This window comes from Zootoca vivipara, chromosome 16, assembly GCF_965207765.1.
Source record: "Zootoca vivipara chromosome 16, rZooViv2.hap1.1, whole genome shotgun sequence".
Classification (NCBI taxonomy): domain Eukaryota; kingdom Metazoa; phylum Chordata; class Lepidosauria; order Squamata; family Lacertidae; genus Zootoca; species Zootoca vivipara.
The window spans coordinates 38438890-38460391 of record NC_142599.1 but is presented as its reverse complement, the minus strand read 5'-3'; the positions used below and the strand labels follow the sequence as shown (position 1 = coordinate 38460391).

The following is a 21502-nucleotide window of genomic DNA, read 5'->3' as shown; positions in this document are numbered from 1 at the left end:
CAGGGCTGAGTCAAGAAAATGCGCCAAAATTATATTAAAAGGAACACAATGAACATCACCCAAATTGAAGCCAAGTCAAAAGAAAGCAAAGCAGGAGGCTAAAATAACCAGTAACTTCTTGGAACACATTACATTGCAGTTGGATGGAGTCTCAGTGGCTAGGAACGTTCAGCTCCAAAACTGGAGGTGGTCTACACTTATAAAAGGGCTCAGCACGGAGGGCTTTTCCACCAGTGCTTTTGAAGATCTCTCTTCTGCTAATCAGCTTCTTCAGCTTTTGGTAAGCTCCTTTTAAGTAAATTGATTACTAGAACAAAGAAGGTAGCAACTGATTTACTGTGGGGCAGCAACTTACTGGCGATTTTTTCCAACATACCTTCCTGCTGAGTTTCACATAGAAATCAGATTTGGGAAGAGACCTTCAAATCTTTACATGCAATTCCCTGTGCCACGGGCATTGTTTTGGGCTCAAACAGAAATCCCACTTCTAGTAGGGCTTCTGAAATGTGGAGCTGGGCACTCTCAGGGATGGAGTTAGATGAGGGTGAAGAATGAGGAATCATAGAATCATAGAGTTGGAAGAGACCACAAGGGCTATCCAGTCCAACCCCCTGCAAGGATCTCTTCCGGCTTAGAAGGGGGAGATGTCCAGTTTTGGATCCGGTCGTGCTTTGTTTGAAAGATCAGCTCCAGGTAATGGCAGGACCTGAATCCTATGAGGCAGAAAATGTGCTTCACCTGCTATTGCAACACCCAGTGTGTTCGTAGGCGCAGATTGAAGCCGAGTCAAAAGAAAGCAAAACAATGTCTTGAGCGGAGGGGGAGGCTGGCATGACCAATAACTTTTTGGAACACATTATCTTAGAGTCACATGGAGACCCAATTGCTAGGGACAGTCCGGCAAAAAAGCGGAGGTGGGCTATAATTAGCCAAATTAGTATTGCTGCACCAAAGTATTCTCTCCAAGTGCAGAGAGAAACTGTATAAAAGGGCTCAGTGCATAGGGCTTTTCCACCAGTGCTTTTGAAGATCTCCTCTCTTCAGCTGCTCAGCTTCTTCTGCTTTTGGTAAGTTGCTTTTAAGTAAATCGATTTGTAGAGCAGGGAAGGTAGGAAGTGACTGACTATGGGCACTGCTTTTTTCCTGGGGGGACGCAGGAGGACGCATACCCCTAAACATTTTGTGAACCTAAAGGGAGAAGAAAATTTTAGTTTCTTCTCTAGCACGGTGAATCATCAGTTCTGATCCTAACCCCAATGGCGCCCTCATTTCCTGTCACGGTGTTTCCTGAGTCTCAGGCAGAATGAGAGTACCCCTAAATATTTTTTAAGATGAAAGCACAAGCTATGGGGCAGATATTTATTTGGGGGGGGGGTTCTTTTCAACATGCCTTCCTACTTAGTTTCACATAGAAATCAGATTTGGGAAGGGACCTTCAAAGGTTTACATGTCATTCCCTGTGCCCATGGCAGCGTTTGGGGCTCAAACAGAAATTTCACTTCTAAGCGGCTTTTGAAAAGTGGAGCTGGGCATTCTCATGGATGGAAGAAGAATGGGGATCTCTTCCTCCCAAGAGATCAGAACGGGAAGGGGGAAGATTCCCTGTTCTAGATGTGGTTGGATTCTGTGTGCAAGAGGAGCAGGTGTATGGGATGAGAGCATCCCTGGATCCATTTTTCTCTCCCTGCACTCAGGCAGGGGCTGCTGCTGCTGCTGCTGCTTTTACAGAGCTCTGTCTAGTGTCCCAGTTTAACCTCTGCCTGAGAATGCTGCTGGGGCCGCTGTCACTCATGCCCATATTGCATTTCAAGTCACACTTGACCTTTTTTGGGTGATGCAGGTCTGGCAGAGAGAGATGCTCACCTAAAACTCTGGGAAGTGAATCCCATTCATTGCTGAGCCACATGCCCTTGGGGTGTTGCTAAACTAAAACTCCCATCTCCTCTGGCCTTTGGTCATGCTGGCTGCTGGGGCTTCTGGGAGTTGTAGTTCCATAAGTTATGGATGGCCAATGCTTCCCATCCCTGCTGTTGAGTCAACACTCACTCTACTTGATGGTCTACAGGAAGAGGGAGCTTCCTGCATTCCCAACCTGAGAAGATCGCTGGATTTCAGAGAACAGGCATAGAGAGCTGACTTTGGGTTTTTTTATACCAACAATAATAATACTTTTAAGTTACCTGTCCTTGCTTAAAATAATGCCCAACAGTCAAATACATTTTCATCTGTTTGGCAATCTGAAGGCTAATGACTAATTTCCCTCTGTTTCCACATATTTGTGAACATACTCTTGAAAATGATTTATTTCAGATTCTCTAACATTCCTCTAAGATGTCGAGTGCCAACATTGGAGCAAGTCTTACAATTCGCATGCCACAACCCATGATACTAGATCCTGATGAGCTAAGACCAATTTATTACAATTTTCCGATGCAGATCATCTTCCAAATGTAAAAGTTTTTAAACTGTGGACTGGATGCCCTTGGAGGTTTGTGGATTCTGCTTCATTGGAGATTTTTAAGCAGAGGCTGGATGGCCCCCTGCCATAGTTGAGATTCCTGCTTTTCCGGGGTTGGACTTGATAACCCTTGGGGTAATTCCAACTCTACGATTCTATGATTCTACAATTCTATGATTCTTCCCCACAATGATTTTCAAATGTGTTTCTTAGAAGAAAGTGTGTATAAAGATGAGTATATTAGTGAAAAGATTCAAGAGAACGCCCTGAATTCCATTAAAAGGAACACAGAGGACATCATCCAAGGTGAAGCTGAGCCAAAATTAAGCATAGCAGGTGCCCTAGCCAAGGTATAACCTGACATGCAAGATACCTTTTGGAACATAGTATGTGAAGGTTGAATATTGTCCTGGTCTTCTGGTTACAGCTTCGGAAAGCTTGTCCCTTCAACCTGTCAATTTTAGATATCTCAGTTTCTCACTGTTTCCAAATGTGAATGCACTGATATAATGCACATTTCTATGTTAACCAAACTCACTAATCTATTCATTTTATGCAATTTTTCATCTTAACATATGGGTGTTTTTTTCTTCAAAACATTGTTTGCTTTGGGAATAGCACCACAAATTCATACAAGTGTGTATTTCGAAGGGTGCCATGTTTTGGCGATTATGTCAACTAGCAAATTGTGAATTGGATAAATTCACCTTTAAACGCAAAATAAACTCAACTCACTTAACCCCATTCCTGGCAACAGTAAAAAGTAATCTCAGGAGAGTCCTCTTTCTGTTGACTTCATCACGATTGGACACCTTGGAACTGCAGAAACAGCTTCCAAGGAGTAGATGGGAATCCCTCCTTCAAACTGAGCGCTGCTCTATCTTTGCAGGGACTTTCAGGTAGGAGAAGCTAATAGAGGTTAGCAGAGACGGGTGTAGGACAGGATCAGTGACATATCAAGGAAACATATTTGTGATTGCCAGTTGCACTTCATGAAAGGTGAGCCGAGAACCAGTAAAGCTGGAGAAAAACACACAAGAGGCCTCTGTGATGCTGCAGTGAAGCTTTAATGGCTAGGAAGGAAGGAGGGAACATTCTCTGTGATCAACAGTTCAAGCAGGAGAGGAGATTCCACATTGAGAGATTAAAGGAAACCAAAACACTCATAAAAGGAGGTTGTTGAATTGGACAAGCACAAGGGAGGGAGGGAGGGAGGGAGGGAGGGAGGGAGGGTAGTTCTCCCCAGACCTTCCCTTTGCCCTGGCCAGCTGGCCAAAAAGGGCCCAGGTACCTGTAAGAACATCTGCATGGGAGATGTGCAGATCTTCCGCCAATTCTGGCTCAGTGAACTGAGGCTTGCTTCCCAGGTTTCTTGTCTCACTTGCCAGTTTGGGGCTTTACATTCTGCAGCGTTTAACGAGAGTAATGGCCACTGCATCAAGGAATATGTCTAGGGACAGTATCACATTCATCTGCAAACAGGGAGTTCCATTGCTGACACTGAACATCTTGCAAGAATCTTGGATACTCTGAAATGATACGTTTTCAAGGATACTTTCAGAAACACGTGAAAACCAGGGAAATAAGACATTATCTCTCAGATAACCAAAGAAATACTTGTTAGACAGGGAGGAGGGAGTTCCTCTTCCTTTTCAGCTTTTAGATTGAGATTCCTATATTATGACTTAAAGAATGCACATCCAGGAAGGAGACAGTTCAGATAACGAAAGATATAAAAGATTAATTTAATGTTGATTTTTAATTGTTGCAGTCAGGCCTGGGACAGTAAGGTGAATGATGGTAAAACATTAAAATACTGACCCCCACACCCCCATTTGACAAGCTGTCTCTCTCTGACCCTTCTCCCTCTCCCTCCTGAAATTCAAAATTCTTCTCTCACACACTGGCCCCGCAGGATCCTTCCTCTTCGGGGGGGTCACACTGTTGGCCCATCTAGTTGAGTGTTGTTTCTACAGCAGGAATGGGGACTGTTCGCTTTCCAGAGCTTGTGGAACTACAACTCCCAGCAGCCCCAGCAGCCAGCATTGGCCAAGGCCAGAGGAGGCGGGAGTTGTTTTACCTCTGGAGGACCATAGGTTCCCCACCCCTGCTTTAGCTGTCAGTGGAATTGACTTCCCAGGAGTTCAGCTGAGCATCTCTCCCTCCCTGACCCAAGAGAAGGCAAGGGTGGCTGCAGCAAGGCAGCTCTGCCTAAACTTGCATCAGTCCTCCCGTCAAGATGTAATGTGGGCATATCATGTGACAATGGCACAGCACCTTTCTCAGAAGGCACCTTTCTCAGAAGAAGAAGATGGGGCACTGGCCTGAGATTCCCAGAGGGAGAAAAATGGAGGAGGCAGAGGAGGAGGAATGGCAGAGACCGCCTCCCTATCTTGACCCTGCCAGGGAGGAGGAAGAGGAAGACAGTCTTGATTTACAACAGGTGTTTGCAGGAGGTGACAGCAGGGATCCTGCCATTACCTGGAGCTGATCTTTCAAACAAAGCATGGTCAGATCCAGCACAGGACATCTTCCCCTTCCCTGCTCTTATCTCTAAGCAGGAAGAGATCCTCATTCTTCACCCTCATCTAACTCCATCCCTGAGAGTGCCCAGCTCCACATTTCAGAAGTCCTATTAGAAATGAGATTTCTGTTTGAGCCCAAAACAATACCCGTGGCACAGGGAATTGCATGTAAAGATTTGAAGGTCTCTTACCAAATCTGATTTCTATATGAAACCGAGCAGGAAGGTATGTTGAAAAGAACCCCCCCCCCAATAAATATCTGCCCCATAGCCTGTGCTTTTATCTTAAAAAATAATTACCGTAGGGGTACTGTCATTCCATCTGAGACTCAGGAAACAGCGTGACAGGAAAAGAGGCAGCCATCGGGGGTGGCACCGGAACTGTCGATTCACCGTGCTGGTCTGATTTGCTTTTAAGTAAATCGATTTGTAGAGCAGGGAAGGCAGGAAGTGACTGACTATGGGCACTGCTTTTTTCCTGGGGGGGACACACGCCTAAACATTTTGTGAATCTAAATGAGAAGAAAATTTTTGTTTCTTCTCTAGCACGGTGAATCATCAGTTCTGATCCTACCCCCAATGGCGGCCTCATTTCCTGTCATGGTGTTTCCTGAGTCTCAGGTGGAATGAGAGTACCCCTAAATATTTTTTAAGATAAAAGCACAGGCTATGGGGCAGATATTTATTGGGGGGTTTTCTTTTCAACATGCCTTCCTACTTAGGTTTTGAAATAGAAAGTGCTAAAAGATTCTTCCCCCCCTCCCCACCATTTTTACATACTCCCCTCTTCCTGCCCCCCCCTCTGTTTGTGGCTGGGCAGAGGAGGAGGAATGGCAGAGACCGCCTCCCTATCTTGACCCTGCCAGGGAGGAGGAAGAGGAAGACAGTCTTGATTTACAACAGGGGTTTGCAGGAGGTGACAGCAGGGATCCTGCCATTACCTGGAGCTGATCTTTCAAACAAAGCATGGTCGGATCCAGAACAGGACATCTTCCCCTTCCCTGCTCTGATCTCTAAGCAGGAAGAGATCCTTGCAGGGGGTTGGACTGGATAGCTCTTGTGGTCTCTTCCAACTCTGATTCCTCACTCTTCACCCTCATCTAACTTCCTCCCTGAGAGTGCCCAGCTCCACATTTCAAAAGTCCCATTAGAAGTGGGATTTCTGTTTGAGTCCAAAACAATGCCCGTGGCACAGGGAATTGCATGTAAAGATTTGAAGGTCTCTTCCCAAATCTGATTTCTATGTGAAATTCAGCAGGAGTTGGGAAAAATCCCCAGTAAATTCCTGCCCCACAGTAAATCAGTTGCTACCTTCTTTGTTCTAGTAATCAATCTACTTAAAAGGAGCTTACCAATAGCTGAAGAAGCTGAGTAGCAGAAGAGAGATCTTCAAAAGCACTGGTGGAAAAGCTCTATGCACTGAGCCCTTTTATACAGTTTCTCTCTGCACTTGGAGCAAATTCTTTGGTGCAGCATCACTAATTTGGCTAAGTATAGACCAGGCATCTCCAAACTTTGGCCCTCCAGATGTTTTGGACTACAATTCCCATCTTCCCTGACCACTGGTCCTGCTAGCTAGGGATCATGGGAGTTGTAGGCCCACCTCCGGTTTTGGGACCGAACATTCCTAGCCACTGAGACTCCATCCGACTGCAGTGTAATGTGTTCCAATAAATTACCTGTCCTGTCAGCCTCCTCCTCTCAAGGCTCAGCTTCAATTTGGGTGATGTTTATTGTGTTCCTTTTAAAGCATAGGACATACATATCTGCGCCTACAAACACACTGTCTGTTGCACTTGCTGGTGAAACCCATACAACTGCAATGTAATGTGTTCCAAGAAGTTATTGGTCTTTTTAGCCGCCTGCTTTGCTTTCTTTTGACTCTGCTTCAATTTGGGTGATGTTCATTGTGTTCCTTTTAATGTAATTTTGGGGCATTTTCTTGACTCAGCCCTGCTTTAGGACAATACGTCTTTGCACCTACAAACACACTGTCTGTTGCAATCGCCGGTGAAGCCCATTTTCTGCCTCATAGGATTCGGGTCCCTATTGATGGCTACAGGTGCTGGGAAACATAGCTTTGTGAGGGGTGAGCTACACCTCCCAGAATTCTTTGGGAGGAAAATGTTCTGTGATTTCCGCTATGAGCTCTGAGTCCCAGCACCTTTAGCCATATGTAGGGACCGAAGTCCTTTGAGGCAGAAAATGTGGTTGGATTCTGTGTGCAAGGGCAGGTGTATGGGATGAGAGCATCCCTGGATCCATTTTTCTCTCCCTGGGGTGCTCAGGCAGGGGCTGCTGCTGCTGCTGCTGCTGCTGCTGCTGCTGCTGCTTTTGCAGAGCTCTGTCTAGTGTCCCAGTTTAACCTCTGCCTGAGAATGCTGCTGGGGCCGCTGTCACTCATGCCCATATTGCATTTCAAGTCACACTTGCCCTTTTTGGGGTGATGCAGGTCTGGCAGAGAGAGATGCTCACCTAAAACTCTGGGAAGTGAATCCCATTCATTGCTGAGCCACGTGCCCTTGAGGTGTTGCTAAACTAAAACACCCATATCCTCTGGCATTTGGCCATGCTAGCTGCCGGGGCTTCTGGGAGTTGTAGTTCCATAAGTTACGGACGGCCAATGCTTCCCATCCCTGCTGTTGGGGCAATGCTCTTCTTGATGGTCTAAAGCAGGCATTCCCAAACTTCGGCCCTCCAGATGTTTTGGACTACAATTCCCATCATCTCTGACCACTGGTCCTGTTAGCTAGGGATCATGGGAGTTGTAGACTAAAACATCTGGAGGGCCACAGTTTGGGGATGCCTGGTCTAAAGGAAGAGGGAGCTTCCAACCTGAGGTTTCTGTTATGTAATCAAGCCATCAATTCTAGCACGTGGGGGTGGCACCTCATCTAAATTATAATTCGGTATTTGAACTATTGGTATTAATGTATTATAAATTGGTATTGTTATAACTAGGCTATTAATGGATTGTAACTGAAAACTAATAAAAAAATTATCAAAGAAGAAGAAGAAGAAGTATATACAGAAGTTTTTCCTGTTTTGCTGATCTTGGCCGGACCATCAGCCTCTGCATTGATTTGTGTTCCTTGTGCCTAAGGATTCACTTCTGGAATACTACTGGTACAAGGGCTGCTCATGTTTCAAGAAAAATTCCTATCCCTGACTTTATAGACCCTACTGTAAAGAGTCCAAAATATTTATCCTAAAGGAAGGACACCAATCTGGAAAGTGATGTGGCAAACCTGGATAGAGATTTGCCATCCGTTTGCTGAGTCAGAATCAGGGGACCCTCAAGGTCTGCCTTTTTAGCTAGCTGGACCAGGGCAAAAGGAAGGTCTGGGGAGAAGCTTCCAGCTTTCCACCTTTCCAATACGACCACCTACATTTATGAGGCCACTTGCGTGTTTTTCTCCCACCTTCCTATGTCTTGCTCCTCAATTCTTGAAATGCCACCGACCAGTTTCAAAGTTGTTTCCACAGTTCCAGTGTTTCCGGTCCCGAGTGAAATCAAGAGAAAGAGGACTCTGCCGAGAACACTTTCTGCCCTTGCCAGAAATGAAGGGTGATGGAACTAGTTTCTTTTCCCAGGTGAAGCAAGTTATTCTCCACCTCTTCTCCCTCCTTTTTCCTGCCATGTGCTTTCCTGCTAAACGGCTCAATCGCAGACTTTTCGGAGACTCTGGACCTACTATCTTGCATGCAAGAAGTGTATCTGAAGAAGTGTATCTGCATGCACACGAAAGCTCATACCAAAATAAAAACTTAGTTGGTCTTTAAGGTGCTACTGAAGGAATTTTTTATTTTATTTTTTACTTTAAGAACTGTCAGGCTGCATTCCTGAGTGAGATAGCCTTTTCTCACTTTCACTGGGCAAAGGAATCAGGTCCCTACTACTCTCTGGCTCGTCCCCCTCCCCTTCTGATGATTCCTGATTTCTGATGAGAAGTGTAAGCTCAAATTTGAGTGAAATTCCTTGTGATCGCAAAAGAATCCCAGGGGCACGACCAGTAGGTGAAACCTTCTGTCCCTAGCCATTGGGGCTCCATCCGACTCTAAGATAATGTGTTCCAAAAAGTTATTGATCATGCCAGCCTCCAGCCTCCTCTCAAGACACTCCTTTGCTTTCTTTTGACTCGGCTTCAATTTGCGCTTACGAACACACTGGATGTTGCAATCGCGGGTGAAGAACATTTTATGCCCCAAAAGACTCTAGGTCCCTATTGATGGCTAAGGGTGCTGGGAATCATAGCTCTGTGGGGGGTGATCTACTTTTCCCAGAATTCTTTGGAAGGACAATGTTCTGTGATTCCCACGACTGTCAGAGTTCGAGGCCTTCATGCTGTTACAATGACCCTGCAAGTGTTTGTAGAAGAGATTATTGGTGAGCAAGCCTTTGAGTAGATAGAGAGGGAAGGACTTTCTTTAAATTAGGGGGGCCTGGATAACTTCTTGTCATTGTACTCCTTGCTCCTTGGAAACCTCAGCTTACTTGTGTCACCTTCCTCTTGTCAGACCTTCCAAGAGGGCACCCTCTCAGACCAATTCAGCTCCCTTCTTCTGATATTCCCCAAATGAGTGCAAATCATAGAATCATAAAGTTGGGAGAGACCACAAGGGCCACCTACTCCAACCCCCTGCCAAGCAGGAAACACCATCAAAGCATTCCTGACATATGGCCGTCAAGCCTCCGCTTAAAGACCTCCAAAGAAGGAGACTCCACCACACTCCTTGGCAGCAAATCCCACTGCCGAACACCTCTTACTGTCAGCAAGTTTTTCCTAATGTTTAGGTGGAATCTTCTTTCTAGCAACAAATCCTGGTCTCAGTTTCTCCCACAGGGTTTTCCTGGTCTCCTCCTCCCTGCACCATCCTCATCGACTTCCTTTATCCCACGGACTCCTCTCAGCTGACTCCCCCCCCCAAAGTACCTGGAACCTCCAGCCAATCAGGGCCTGTCCTGTATCAGGAAAGCCAGAGAGAGAGGAGACTGTGCCACACAGAAAATGGGACCCAGAGTTCGTTTTGAAGACAAAGGAGAATTTGAGATGGAGTAAAGAATTGAGTTTAGGACTGAGTTTTTGCAGAAAGGTTGCAGCCTGTAAAATGCAGCAAGCTGGACAGAGGGTCAGAGCCACAGTTAGGAACATGCTTGATTTCTGTTTGACTCTAGCGATGACGTTGGTATGGGAGAAGGAAGAACCTGCTGGGATGTCTGTGCTTTAGGCCCCTCCATCATCGGCTCATGTTGCATCTATGTGCAAATAAACCATATGCCATGAAGTCTCCACTGCCCCTCATTTCCAAAGGAAACAGTTCTTAGTTCAGCGCTTGTACCCCCTTGGATCTGGCACCACTCAGAGATTGAAGTGGCATGCAACAATATTTAGGTGAGCCCTGCATATACACAATTCCTGAGTTTGGTCCAGAAAGCAGGAATTTAGCCATACAGGCAGAGGTGCTCCTGTCTGGGATGTTTCCTGGTCCTCAGGTGCATTTCGGAGCTGAGAGGAGTCTATGGGAATAAAAGAAGTTGGGGAGGAAGGTGGGAGGAGGAGGAAAAAATGAAAAAGCTGTGGGGGAAACTGAGACCAAGATTTGTAGACTCTGTGTGTTATTCATACTTGCTTGGGAAGATCAGTGCAAGGGAGCTGGTGGCTGAGTTGGTCTGAGGTCTGACAAGAGGCTGATGCGTCCAAGCAGCCAGGAGTACAATGACGAGAAATAACCCAGGCCCCTCTGAATTAAGCAAAGTCCTTCCTTCTGTCTCTGCTCACAGGACTACTCCCCAATTATTTGGGCTACAGATGCTTGCAGGGTCATTGTAAAAGCATAAGGCCTCAAATGTTTTTTCAATAACAGTTTCATTGAAAGTTTTTTAATGCTTTAAACACTAAAACTCTAACTCATCTATACAAAAATACAAAACACAATCATATAGGTAAAAGAAAAAGAAAGACTAACTAAAAAGACCCTTTATGTCATACATGTCATATCATTCATCCCCACAGGCAGCAGCTCTTACCTGGACGCTTGCCTGTTCTCCTACCTGTAGAGATGCTTCCTACCTTGCTGGCCCTGCAAAGACCTCCTGCCCTCAACTGCCTCCTTCCTGGATGTGCATTCTTTAAGTCATAATAAAGTATCTCAATCTAAAAGCTGAAAAGAATAAGGAACTCCCTCCTCCCTGTCTGACAAATATATTTCTTTGGTTATGTGAGAGATAATGTCCGGTTTCCGCAGTTCTCACGTGTTTCTGAAAGTATCCTTGAAAATGTATCATTACATATCATCAGGAATTTGGCTAAGTATACCCCACCTCAGTTAACTCTTGATTTTACCAAAATGTTCCTAATATTGTGCCAATATTGTGTCAGGAGTATGGGCAGGAGTCAGGCTCTGGGGCCTGTAGTGCTTTGCAGGACTGGGGCCTGCCTCAGCTTGTGCTGGAGAAGCAAGGAGTGGCCACTCAGGTGAGGCCACTTGGTAACTCACTGCAGCTGGTGGCAAGAGCTGGGAGGGATAAAAGCTCAGCATTTCCCTTCAGCTCTTTGCCACAGCAACATGATCCCTGCCTTGTTGCATCTGGCCTCCTGGTCCTTGGACCTTCACCTTGCTGATGCCTTGCTCCTCGACTCCAAGACCTTCACCTCCGTCTTGCTCCTTGACCCTCGGGCCCTCACCTCCATGACGCCCTGCTTTCCAACCTTCGGTTCCTTGACCCTGTGACTGCCTGCTGCTGGACCCTCAGCCCTGCACCATCCGGACCCCGTTCCTGCTTCTACACCACCATCTTGGTCCCGGTCCTGACGTCCTCAGGCGGGCCTGCTACCTCCTGCTGACCAGACCGTGACACATTGAACCTTCACATTTTTGTTGTTGTTTAGTCGTTTAGTAGTGTCCGACTCTTCGTGACCCCATGGACCATAGCACGCCAGGCACTCCTGTCTTCCACTGCCTCCCGCAGTTTGGTCAAACTCAGGTTCGTAGCTTCGAGAACACTGTCCAACCATCTCGTCCTCTGTCGTCCCCTCCTCCTAGTGCCCTCCATCTTCCCCAAAATCAAGGTCTTTTCCAAGGATTCTTCTCTTCTCATGAGGTGGCCAAAGTATTGGAGCCTCAGCTTCACAATCTGTCCTTCCAGTGAGCACTCAGGGCTGATTTCCTTAAGAATGGATAGGTTTGATCTTCTTGCAGTCCATGGGACTCTCAAGAGTCTCCTCCAGCACCATAATTCAATTCTTCGGCAATCAGCCTTCTTTATGGTCCAGCTCTCACTTCCATACATCACTACTGGGAAAACCATAGCTTTAACTATACGGACCTTTGTCGGCAAGGTGATGTCTCTGCTTTTTAAGATGCTGTCTAGGTTTGTCATTGCTTTTCTCCCAAGAAGCAGGCGTCTTTTAATTTCATGACTGCTGTCACCATCTGCAGTTATCAAGGAGCCCAAGAAGGTGAAATCTCTCACTGCCTCCATTTCTTCCCCTTCTATTTGCCAGGAGGTGATGGGACCAGTGGCCATGATCTTGGTTTTTTTGATGTTGAGCTTCAGACCATATTTTGCGCTCTCCTCTTTCACCCTCATTAAAAGGTTCTTTAATTCCTCCTCGCTTTCTGCCATCAAGGTTGTGTCATCTGCGTATCTGAGGTTGTTGATATTTCTTCCGGCAATCTTAATTCCGGCTTGGGATTCATCTAGTCCAGCCTTTCGCATGATGAATTCTGCATATAAGTTAAATAAGCAGGGGGACAATATACAACCTTGTCGTACTCCTTTCCCAATTTTGAACCAATCAGTTGTTCCATATCCAGTTCTAACTGTAGCTTCTTGTCCCACATAGAGATTTCTCAGGAGACAGATGAGGTGATCAGGCACTCCCATTTCTTTAAGAACTTGCCATAGTTTGCTGTGGTCGACACAGTCAAAGGCTTTTGCATAGTCAATGAAGCAGAAGTAGACGTTTTTCTGGAACTCTCTAGCTTTCTCCATAATCCAGCGCATGTTTGCTATTTGGTCTCTGGTTCCTCTGCCCTTTCGAAATCCAGCTTGCACTTCTGGGAGTTCTCGGTCCACATACTGCTTAAGCCTGCCTTGTAGAATTTTAAGCATAACCTTGCTAGCGTGTGAAATGAGCGCAATTGTGCGGTAGTTGGAGCATTCTTTGGCACTGCCCTTCTTTGGAATTGGGATGTAGACTGATCTTCTCCAATCCTCTGGCCATTGCTGAGTTTTCCCACTGCATATGGAAGGTGTAAATCTTAACATAACCAAGGCTGCAAAGAACTTAGAAGCTGCCACCTTAAAAAAAACCAAACTCACTAGAAAGTTTAAACCGTGCCGGACGGTTTAAGCTCGAATTATATCATTTACTGAATTTAGAGTGCTGTCTACAGACAGACGCATTGCAATTGGTTATTTTTGGCACATGACCTATTTCAAAGTGAAAGGAAAGGGCTGTCCAGCCCTGGTGGGTGTTCTCTATTATCCCCCTCCCCCACCCAACATCTAGACACAGACAATCCGCAAAGAGTGGCTCATACTGGTAGGTGGGCAGGATAGAGACAGAAGGGCAGACCAGACAAATTTTTACGTTCATCCATAAAGCCAGAGATAGGCAAAGAAACAGCCCTTGGATTATATGTGGGCAGGATACCAAAAGGACATCATGAGGGTTGTACCCAAGGAACCAAAAACTGAACAACTGATTCATTTTTAGCATGTTCATCCTGCCTTTCTATAAAAAAAGCACATCGGGAGGAGAGGGAGAAAGAGTAGATTCAAAATTAGGGTGAAATTAAAAATATGACACTTGCACAATAGCAGAAGTGCCTGATGAAAAAGGAAACCTATCAGAAAGTTTCAGCTGCCTGCAAAAACGTGAGCTAGGAGAGTGTCTTCTGGCAGGATGTTCCACTGCCCTGGAGCCAGCACCAAAAAGGCTCTACTTAGTACGCCATAACAAAAAGGGTTGGGCTCAGAAGATGACCCCAAGCACTGCTGAAAATCAACAGGTGTAGGGGCTGATCAGCCCCCTTGATAGAAGACCAGCAACAATAACTTTGTGGTATCAGTGCTACAAAAATAAAAGAAGATGGCTGCACTAGTTTCCCTGGCCTGTTTGACAAGTCTCACTTGCCAAAAAATCTTACCCAACAAAGAAACACACTAGGAGCTGTGAGTGGTGTTGGAAGGCCTGATGTAGCCCTGAAGTGGTACATTTCAAAGGCCTACCACCATATTATCTGCTCATCCCTTGAGAACTTTGACTCCAGACTGGTTGTTGTGTGAGAATAAGCTAGAGGGAAATTGTAACAAAATCAAGACTTTTCAAACCAGCTCTTCAGAGCAGCTCCTAGGAAATCAGCTGCTGTGGGGTGGGGAAAATATGCATTTGAAAGGGGGTGGCGACAGAGAGAGAAAATGAACTTTTTCTTTACTGTCTGAAAGTGTCTTGTTTTGGAAGCAGCCAATAATATTCAGTTTCAAATTTTCACCACTGAGAAGGTCACACACATCCAGGCTTTCTGACTTACAAAGTTTTTACACTGCAGGTTTAAACTGCTGCCTTCTATGTGTCATGTCATAGAATCATAAAGTTGGGAGAGACCACAAGGGCCACCTACTCCAACCCCCTGCCAAGCAGGAAACACCATCAAAGCATTCCTGACATATGGCCGTCAAGCCTCCGCTTAAAGACCTCCAAAGAAGGAGACTCCACCACACTCCTTGGCAGCAAATCCCACTGCCGAACACCTCTTACTGATGCAAGTTTAGGCAGAGCTGCCTTGCTGCAGCCACCCTTGCCTTCTCTTGGGTCAGGGAGGGAGAGATGCTCAGCTGAACTCCTGGGAAGTCAATCCCACTGACAGCTAAAGCAGGGGTGGGGAACCTATGGTCCTCCAGATGTAAAGCAACTCCCGCCTCCTCTGGCCTTGGCCAATGTTGGCTGCTGGGGCTGCTGGGAGTTGTAGTTCCACAAGCTCTGGAAGGCAAACAGTCCCCATTCCTGCTGTAGAAACAACACTCAACTAGATGGGCCAAAAGTCTGACGCCAGAAGAGGAAGGATCCTGCAGGGCCAGTGTGTGAGAGAAGAATGTTGAATTTCAGGAGGGAGGGGGAGAGGGAGAAGGGTCAGAGAGAGACAGCTTGTCAAATGGGGGTGGGGGGGTCAGTATTTTAATGCTTTTCCATCGTTCACCTTACTGTCCCAGGCCTGGCTGCAACAATTAAAAATCAACATTAAATTAATCTTTTATATCTTTCGTTATCTGAACTGTCTCCTTCCTTGATGTGCATTCTTTAAGTCATACTATAGGAATCTTAATCTAAAAGCTAAAAAGAATGAGGAACTCCCTCCTCCCTGTCTGACAAATATTTCTTTGGTTATCTGAGAGATGATGTCTTATTTCCCCTGTTTTCACGTGTTTCTGAAAGTATCCTTGAAAACGTATCATTTCAGAGTATCCAAGATTCTTGCCAAGATGTTCAGTGTCAGCAATGGAACCCTCTCTTTGGAGATGAATATGATATTCGCCTTAGACGAAATTCTGGATGAACTGGGCGTTATTGTTTTTGTACGCCCCATAAAATATAAAGCCCCAAACTGGCAAGTGAGACAAGAAACCTGAGTAGCAAGTCTCAGTTTACTGAGCCAGAATTGGCGGAAGATCTGCACATCTCCCATGCAGAGTTTCTTACGGGTACCTGGGCCCTTTTTGGCCAGCTGGTCAGGGCAAAGGGAAGGTCTGGGGAGAACCTCCCTCCCTCCCTCCCTCCCTCCCTTGTGCTTGTCCAATTCAACAACCTCCTTTTATGAGTGTTTTGGTTTCCTTTAATCTCTCAATGCTGAATCTCTTCTCCTGCTTGAACTGTTGATCACAGAGAATGTTCCCTCCTTCCTTCCTAGCCATTAAAGCTTCACTGCAGCATCACAGAGGCCTCTTGTGTGTTTTTCTCCAGCTTTACTGGTTCTCAGCTCACCTTTCATGAAGTGCAACCGGCAATCGCAAATATGTTTCCTTCATATGTCTCTCATCCTGTCCTACACCTGTCTCTGCTAACCTCTATTAGCTTCTCCTACCTGAAAGTCCCTGCAAAGATAGGCACCGCTCAGTTTGAAGGAGGGATTCCCATCTACTCCTTGGAAGCTGTTTCTGCAGTTCCAAGGTGTCCAGTCATGATGAAGTCAACAGAAAGAGGACTCTTCCGAGATTACTTTTTACTGTTGCCAGGAATGGGGTTAGGAGCATGAAGTTTATTTTGCATTTAGAGGGGAATCTATCCTATTCATGATTTGCAAGTTGACATAATAGCCAAAACATGGCACCCTTCGAAATACACACTTGTATGAATTTGTGGTGCTATTCCTGAATCAAACAATATTTTGAATACAAAAAACACCCATATGTTAAGATGAAAAAGTGCATAAAATGAATAGATTAGTGAATTTGGATAACATAGAAATGTGCATTATATCAATGGACTTTGATTTCAAAATTCCATGCTGAAATGTGGGGAATTAGGAGAATTTTGTACTGAGCTTATGAATTTTCACAAGACTTAAAAAATAAATCAGAAACTGCTGCAGACATGAAGAGAGCTGAATTCACATTTGGAAACAGTGAGAAACTGAGATATCTAAAATTGACAGGTTGAAGGGACAAGCTTTCCTAAGCTGTAATCAGAAGACCAGGACAATATTAAACCTTCACATGCTATGTTCCCAAAGGTATCTTGCATGTCAGGTTACACCTTGGCTCGGGAACCTGCTATGCTTAATTTCGGCTCAGCTTCACCTTGGATGATGTTTTGGAATATCTATATATGATAAGAATAATATTGGAGAAAACTGGGTATTGAAACTTGCTTAACCTAAATCATATATCCCAGTTTCCAGTGGCCCTTTAAAGTACGCTTCACGCAGAGTATATGCAGTCAGAAGTTGACCTGGCTAAGAAAACACCGCCAAGAGCGTAGGGAATTATCTCCCTTATATGAAACCCCTTACTAGCTGCCCACTTGTAAAAGTATGCAGATGAAAATACAAAGTCGAAGAGAGGAGATCTTCAAAAGCACTGGTGGAAAAGCTAAAGGTAAATGCTTTCTCTCTTTGCAACTTTATCTACCCACATTCCAACTTTCAAACCATTCCAAACCTCCCACATAACTCCCATTAAACTACCCAAGAGTTAACAGCAAACTAGCATTATAACTAAGCAACTCTCATACTAAGATTCAACTGGGAATCTCTTAAACTGATAATTAAATCACACTGAGAGATATTTAACTGAGAGAGTGATCTACTAAGAGATCTAAGAAGAGATGCAGAAGGCTTTCTGGCAGAGCCTTGTATACAAGGAGCAGAGCCCACGCCTGTGAGCAATTAACAGAAATCACCGGCACCTGTTTCTCTTAAACAGACAGTATTTACATTAGGCCGGCTCTAAAGTAACTTGGCTATTCAAAAAATCAAACATGATGTTCTCTGTGTTCCCTTTAATGGAATTCAGGGCGTTCTCTTGAATCCTCCAGGCTTCCTTGAATCCTCCAGGCTTCTGAAGCATCATCTTTGGATATATGCACATACAGACCACTTCTTTAAAACACATCGGAAGCATCTTTTCCCCTTCATAGAACTCTGGGCACTGTAGACTCTTAGGGGTGTTGGGAACGGCAGCATTGTGAGGGCAAAATGTCCTGTGGCCACTGGTACTATTGTGTGCAAATGTTTGTAGTAGACGTCCTTTGTGAGAGGTCCTGTGAATGCAGGGAGACAGGAATGAATTGAGAGTCGGTTAAGCATGACTACTATCAGGTCCGTGGATCTTCATTGCTCTTTGTGACCACAGACCCTGTTTGGCTGGAAGTTCCAGGTACTTGGGAGAAGACTCAACTGAGAGGAGTCTGTGGGAATAAAGGAAGTTGGTGAAGAAGGTGCAGGGAGGAGGAGATCTTCCTTCCCTCTGGTGAAATCCAACCTCCTTCTTCCATAAGAACATGAGAAGTGCCAGCTGGATCAGGCACAAGCCATCTCTTCCAACCTGTGGTTTTCCAGCAACTAATGTTCAGAAGCATTGCTGCCCCCAATTGTGGAGGGAAAGCATAACATTGGTGAGGAACAGGGAGGAGGAGACCAGGAAAACCCTGTGGTGAAACTGAGACCAGGATTTGGAGACCCCGTATGCTATTTATACTCATTTGGGGAATATCAGAAGAAGGGAGCTGAGTTGGTCTGAGAGGGTGCCCTCTGTGAAGGTCTGACAAGAGGAAGGTGACACAAGTAAGCTGAAGTTTCCAAGGAGCCAGGAGTACAATGACAAAAAGTTATCCAGGCCCCTCTCATTTAAATAAAGTCCTTCCCTCTCTATCTACTCAAAGGCCTGCTCACCAATAATCTTTGCTACAAACACTTGCAGGGTCATTGTAACAGCATAAAGGCCTCGAACGCTGACAGTACCGGGAACCACGGAACATTGTCCTCCCAAAGAATTCTGGGAGATGTAGATCACCCAGCGCTATGATTCCCAGCACCCTTAGCCATCTATAGGAACCAGAGTCTTTTGAGGGAGTGTGTGTTCGTAGGCGCAGATTGAAGTCGAGTCAAAAGAAAGCAAAACACTATCTTGAGCGGAGGAGGCATGACCAAAAACTTTTTGGAACACATTACCTTAGAGTCTCATGGAGTCCCAATAGTTAGGGACAGTCTGGCAAAAAAGTGGAGGTGGGCTATACTTGGCTAAATTAGTATTGCTGCACCAATATATTTGCTCCAAGTGCAGAGAGAAACTATATAAAAGGGCTCAGCGCATAGGGCTTTTCCACCAGTGCTTTTGAAGATCTCCTCTCTTCGGTTGCCCAGCTTCTTCAGCTTTTGGTAAGTTCCTTTTAAGTAAATCGATTTGTAGAGCAGAGACGGTAGGAAGTGACTGACTATGGGCACTGCTTTTTTCCTGGGGGGACACATACCCCTAAACATTTTGTGAATCTAAAGGGAGAAGAAATTTTTAGTTTCTTCTCTAGCACAGTGAATCGTCAGTTCTGATCCTTCCCCCAATGGTGGCCTCATCTCCTGTCATAGTGTTTCCTGAGTCTCAGGGGGAAGAGAATACCCTGTTATAGAAAATTATATTGGGGGGGGGGGCAGGACACCATTATTAATGAACAGAGAGGGGTGACAGAATTTGACAGCTGCAATACCCAGAATCCTGTTCAACGCCATCTTCCCAGTCTCCGCTCTGCTTCCAAGACCTTCACCCCTCCTGCTTGGACTCAACCCTGCCTTAAGGAAGGCTTAAGGATCTGCATATGCACAACAGTTAGCATAAGCTCACACATTTCCCTTCTCCACCTTCCCCTCTGCCCCATACTCCTTTAGATTTTCACTACAGAACCTTTTGCCTTAAGTTATGCTAGATTCTCTTTGTATTAGAATTGCTGTCTTATTCATGATGTATGCTAGGATCTCTCTGTATTAGAATTGCTGTTTTATGTCTCAGAACCTTTATATATCAGGACTACTGCCTTTTGCATAGAATTCTCTGTATTAGATATGTCTCCTGTAAAAGGAAATGCTGCATAACCCGTGCATGACCCCAGCCCACCTGAACCTTGCCCCATCGCCATCCTGATTCAAAAGACACACATGGACAAAGATGGATTAACTGGGACAGTTTATTCAAACCTCCAGAAGTGTCACCTTTTACTTGATCCCAGGGATCATCCTTGCATGACCTGGGGGAAAACACCTGCCGGATGGACCCCAACCCCTCCCCAACTCAACTCCCATCTAGACCAGGCTCCCCCAAACTTCGGCCCTCCAGATGTTTTGGACTACAATTCCCATCATCCCTGACCACTGGTCCTGTTAGCTAGGGATCATGGGAGTTGTAGCCCAAAACATCTGGAGGGCCACAGTTTGGGGATGCCTGATCTAGACTGATCAAACAAAGGGAAACCCATCAGCAACGGAGAAGAACAAATGACATTTCACCATATGAAGAAATAGTCATATCAACACCCAGTTAATCCCATCAGCACCCATTTTCCTTGTCTTTCCCGTCCCTCCCAGTCCAGGGATTTCCATGTGGGGACAGAAAGGTTTAAAAGGGAGATCCACCATTTCCCGGGGTCCTTCCTACATTCTTTGAGGCAGGGACCCTACAGCTGTAGTCTTTTCATTAATAAAGGATCACTTTGTTTTTCCTGACAGCATCGTGTGGTCTCTGTCATTTCCCAGCGGAGCTGAACTTAGTGCAAATTTTGGAGCTTCCGACCCGCGTCTGTCCTTCCTAAAAGGCTGCACATTTTAGGGGCAATTTTCCATATCAACCCCTAAATATTTTTTAATATTTTTTAAGATAAAAGCACAGGCTATGGAGAAGATATTTATTGGGGGGTTTCTTTTCAACATGCCTTCCTACTTAGTTTCACATTGAACTGGTTGGATTCTATGTGCAAGAGGAGCAGGTGTATGGGATGAGAGCATCCCTGGATCCATTTCTCTCTCTCTGGGGTTCTCAGGCAGGGGCTGCTACTGCTTTTGCAAAGCTCTGTCTAGTGTCGCAGTTTAACCTCTGCCTGAGAATGCTGCTGGGGCCGTTGTCACTCATGCCCATATTGCATTTCAAGTCACACTTGCCCTTTTTGGATGCTCACCTAAAACTCTGGGAAGTGAATCCCATTCATTGCTGAGCCACGTGCCCTTGAGGTGTTGCTAAACTAAAACTCCCATCTCCCCTGTCATTTGGCCATGCTGGCTGCCGGGGCTTCTGGGAGTTGTAGTTCCATACGTTACAGAAGACCAATGCTTCCCATCCCTGCTGTTGGGGCAATGCTCTTCTTGATGGTCTAAAGGAAGAGGGAGCTTCTTGCATGCCCAACCTGAAGTTTCTGTTATGTAATCAAGCCATCAATTCTAGCACGTGGGGGTGGCACCTTATCTAAATTATAATTTTGTATTTGAACTATTGGTATTAATGTATTATAAATTGGTATTGGTATTATAACTAGGCTATTAATGGATTGTAACTGAAAACTAATAAAAAAAATTATCAAAGAAGAAGAAGAAGAAGAAGAAGAAGAAGAAGAAGAAGAAGAAGAAGAAGAAGAAGAGGAAGTAGTATATACAGAAGTTTCTCCTGTTTTGCTGATCTTGGCCGGACCATCGGGCTCTGCATTGATTTGTGTTCCTTGTGCCTAAGGATTCACTTCTGGAATACTACTGGTACAAGGGCTACTCATATTTTAAGAAAAATTCCTATCCCTGACTTTATAGACCCTAGCGTAAAGAGTCCAAAATATTTATCCTAAAGGAAGGACACCAATCTGGAAAGTGATGTGGCAAACCTGGATAGAGATTTGCTATCCGTTTGCTGAGTCAGAATCAGGGGACCCTCAAGGTCTGCCTTTTTAGCTAGCTGGTCCAGGGCAAAAGGAAGGTCTGGGGAGAAGCTTCCAGCCTTCCACTTTTCCAATACGACCACCTCCATTTATGAGGCCACTTGCGTGTTTTTT

The 21502-nt window shown here is 45.3% G+C and overlaps 2 long non-coding RNA genes across 2 annotated transcripts in view; both read left to right on the top strand.

The window, feature by feature from the left end:
• The window catches only part of LOC148683205 (uncharacterized), a 33922-nt gene extending 18001 nt beyond the window's left edge, over positions 1 to 15921 (top strand). Inside the window, exon 2 of the long non-coding RNA XR_015947440.1 lies at positions 15450 to 15921. This is a non-coding gene — a long non-coding RNA (uncharacterized LOC148683205). The remainder of the gene's footprint in view (positions 1 to 15449) is intronic.
• LOC148683206 (uncharacterized) lies at positions 885 to 3202 on the top strand. Its single transcript, XR_015947441.1, has 2 exons — positions 885 to 1067; positions 2311 to 3202. It is a non-coding gene; the product is annotated as an uncharacterized LOC148683206 (long non-coding RNA).
• Positions 15922 to 21502: the final 5581 nt, after the last annotated feature.